Source organism: Octopus bimaculoides, chromosome 26, assembly GCF_001194135.2.
Source record: "Octopus bimaculoides isolate UCB-OBI-ISO-001 chromosome 26, ASM119413v2, whole genome shotgun sequence".
Taxonomy (NCBI): Eukaryota; Metazoa; Mollusca; class Cephalopoda; order Octopoda; family Octopodidae; genus Octopus; species Octopus bimaculoides.
In genome coordinates this window covers 18,913,206-18,917,319 of record NC_069006.1, presented here as the reverse complement: position 1 = coordinate 18,917,319, position 4,114 = coordinate 18,913,206, and the positions used below count along the sequence as shown (strand labels likewise).

The following is a 4,114-nucleotide window of genomic DNA, read 5'->3' as shown; positions in this document are numbered from 1 at the left end:
CCTTTCGAAATTATCCCTAACTTTTGTGGTATGTAGTCTTTTACTGCTATTTCTAGCGAGTAGATGTCCTATTATAGGCATCTCTGCATTTTAAATGAATATATATATATATATATATATATATATTGTGTGTGTCTTTGTACCCCTCACACCACCTGCTTGGCAACCGGTGCTGGTGTGTCTTCATTCCCGTAACATAGCGGTTTAGCAAAAGAGACCGATAGAATGAGTACCAGACTCTAAAATTATATAATTACTGGGGTCGGTCAAAAACGTTCTGAGTAAACCGTGTTCTACGTGACACATTCAACCAGTATTCGAAGTTTCAAACTGTTAAGCTAAAAAAAAATTAATTTAAAAATCTGTAACTAAGATGGAATAGATCCATAATAAAAGATAAAATACGCGTAATAAGGAAAATTACGAGCAACAAAGTCGGTGATGCTAAGCTATAGTTAGTCCTCTTGGACTTTGTTTTACAGTATATTCCTTCGATAATCATTAGTTGTTGCTATTCTTAGTTTTAAGGCGGCACACTGACAGAATCGTTACTGCACCAGGCAAATGCTTAGTGGCATTTCGTCTGCCGTTAAGTTCTTAATTTAAATTCCGCTGAGGTTGACTCTGTCTTTCATCCTTTTTGGGGTCGATAAAGTAAGTACCAATTGAGTACTGGGGTCGATGTAGTTGACTTACCCCTTCCTCTGAAAGTACTGGCCTTGTGCTCAAATTTGAAACCATAATTATTATTTTTTCTAAAGACAGTAAGATGAACTTTGATGGAGACTTAAGCATCTATTTCAAGTATATTGAATGACAACATAGCCTCTAAGGCTGGTCTGGTTTCATATCTCACCTAAAACAAAGCAATTTTCTTTTATTTAAAGAACTCTGTATGATGCTCTTGGAAAAGACCTGCTGGAAATAGCAGCCAAATTAACGCTTATTTTCCTCTACATCCTCATTCATGCCATACTTGATTTGATCTAAATGAAAGAAAAAAAAAAGTATGCAAAGGGAACAACTTTGATACAATTACTGGAAGCGCTATATTTTAATTTCTTTCACATTTTTTTTTTTTTAGATCATAGTGTGTCTTCTATATCTTCTCTATCCTATTAACTTACACAAGACCGGCAATTAACTACCTACACTGGTACTTTGCCAAATCTGAACATTGTGTAATAAGCATCAAGTTTTTCTTATTTCTTAATCTTTGATTTTGAATTTTTAATATTTGATAAGATGGACATACACATCAAAATCGTTACGATTTTATAAAAGTACTTAATGTAACAGGAAGTGGTGAAATATGATCCTTGAATGTTGAGTCTCACAGAAGTGATGACAAGTGACCAAGATGCTTGGTGATTTACTATGGTTGAGAAGACATGTCAAGCTAAGTGAAATTGAAGTCATCGCCAGTGTTGGTGACACATGAAAGAACCCTGTGCAAGTGGTTAGCGTTTGGAAGAGCATCCAGCCATAGAAACGAAGCCAAAATAGACTGGAGCTTGGTGCAACTTACCAGCATCAGTTAAACCATCTTACCCATGCCAGCACAGAAAATGGATGCTAAACAATGATAATAATGAAGACTGCAAACAAACAACTACACTTATATGACAGTGATGCTCATTTAAAACCATCATATAGAGTCAAGACAAGGGTACACAAGCACTCATACATACTTATATGTACACACACACACACACACAAAATGGGCTTCTTTTAGTTTGCCGAATTCACTCTCAAAAGGTTTTGGCTGGCTCGGTGATATTGTAGAAGATACTTGCCGAAGGTACTGCACAGTGGGACTGCAACATGCAACCACATGGTTGGGAAACAAGGTCCTTTAACAAACATGTGTCTATTTATCTCTTTACTTTTCATTTTTAGATCAATCAACAAGACGTAAGCAAAAACACATTTACATATGTAGAACTTGTGAAACCTGTTATAACAGTAATATTGTAGAGATGATACTGCAGAATGGTGCTGATGTTGGAATGAAGACAACCGGTCTTGAAACACTTCCTTGTATCATCAGTCTGAAATATGGGGCTGAACTCAATACAAAGACTATGAATGGTGAAGCAATTCTATCATCCGGTTATTCTAATAGATACATCATTGTGATATTTGCTACTCATATAAATGATGGTGATGTTGGTGGTTGTGTCACGTGGAGCAGTTTTAAAGTAAGTTACAGTTGAGCCTAAATCTCCATAAGTGTTTCTTTTATCTTCTTTATTTTTGATCTCAATAATCCTTTATCATTACTTGTTTCAGTTATTTGACGGTGACCATGCTGGAGCATGACTGTGAACAGTTTGATTTAACAAATAGACTCCTGTACTTATTTTTTAAGCTTGGTACTTATTCTCTTAATCACCTTTGCTGAACTGCTAAATCATGAGGATGCAAACAAACCAACACTGGTTGTTAAGCAGTGGTGAGTGACAAATACAAAGATACACCTACATACACATACATGTGTGTGTGTGTGTGTGTGTGTGTATATATATATATATATATATATCTGTATATCTATCTTTTATCTTGTACCAGTCATCTAAAGGATTTTAGTCAAACAAATCGACCCCAGGACTTATTTATTTTTCAGACTGGCATTTATTCTATCGGTCTCTTTTGCCAAACTACTAAGTTATGAGGACAACCCCCACACACACACACATATGATGGTCTTCCTTCAGTTTCTCTCTACCAAATCCACTCACAAGGCTTTGGTCAGCCTATGGACAAAGTAGAAGACACTTGCTCAAGGTGCCATGTAGTAGGATTGAACCCGGAACCATGTGGTTGGGAAGCAAGCATCTTTCCACACAGCCACACCTGCACTTATTTTTATTGACTTGGGTCATAATCCCGCCATAGACATCACTTTTAGCAATGAACTTAAACCTACTTCATTAATCCAGTTCATGTAATTTTTTTTTTTAAATATGCCACCTTTGTTTCAATTAATTTTGAAAACAATGAAGAATTTAGTAAAATATCTGCCATTATTATTAAGCTGGTATTTAAGGTTGCAAGCTGGCAGAATTGTTAGCAGGCCAGGCAGTGAAACATCGGGGTCGATGTAATTGACTAATTCCCTTCCCCAAAATTTCAGGCCTTGTGCCTTTAGAAGAAAGGATTATTATTATTATTAGTGTTAAGCAGTGGTGAGCGACAAATACAAAGATACACATACAGGAGTGGCTGTGTGGTAAGTAGCTTGCTTACCAACCACATGGTTCTGGGTTCAGTCCCACTGCGTGGCACCTTGAGCAAGTGTCTTCTACTATAGCCTCGGGCCGACCAAAGCCTTGTGAGTGGATTTGGTAGACGGAAACTGAAAGAAGCCTGTCGTATATATGTATATATGTGTGTGTCTGTGTTTGTGATGCTCCAGCATGGCCGCAGTCAAATGACTGAAACAAGTAAATGAGTATTATGATTAATGTTGTTACTGTTGTATTTACTTTTTGTTATGTCTTTTGTAGGTATTTTCTTAGGAATTAAAAACGTTCCCCAGGAAAACATTAAGTAAAACCATTTCTGCAACACAGCAGAACAGTTTCAAAATGTTGAACAAAAGTTTCTTTAAAAGAAAATGTGTACCTGGAAATCTAAGAACTCAAATAAATATTTACCTTTTAAATTAAAAAGTGATTTTCATTGAAATGTTGTTTTTGTTGTTTAAACCCAGGTCAGCTGTAATTGAGTAGATCAGCACTACATAATTCAATGTGTCCTTCTCACTTTATGATGCTAAGGTTTAATGTTAGGGAGATTTGGTTGCTATTTCTAGCAAGTTGAGCTATTGTGTAGAATCTTCTTATTAGGAAGTGTGCACTTCATTGGTTTGAAATGAACAACAATATTTTAATTGTCTTTTTACTTACTTCAATCAATGGACTGTGGCCATACTGGGGCACTACTTCCAAGGATTTAGTCAAATCGATCCCAGCACTCTGGTGCTCATTCTGTTGGTCTATTTTGCTGAACTGCTAAGTTATGGGTATATTAATAAACCAACACTGGTTTTCAGTGGTGGGAGAGAATATATATATATATATATATATATATATATATATATATATATATA

At 35.9% G+C, this 4,114-nt stretch overlaps 1 long non-coding RNA gene across 2 annotated transcripts in view; it reads left to right on the top strand.

The window, feature by feature from the left end:
* The window catches only part of LOC106870352 (uncharacterized), a 6,447-nt gene extending 2,757 nt beyond the window's left edge, over positions 1 to 3,690 (top strand). For both annotated transcript variants that reach the window (XR_001409514.2, XR_008266847.1), the window contains exons 2-3: positions 1,900 to 2,201; positions 3,510 to 3,690. This is a non-coding gene — a long non-coding RNA (uncharacterized LOC106870352). The remainder of the gene's footprint in view (positions 1 to 1,899; positions 2,202 to 3,509) is intronic.
* Positions 3,691 to 4,114: the final 424 nt, after the last annotated feature.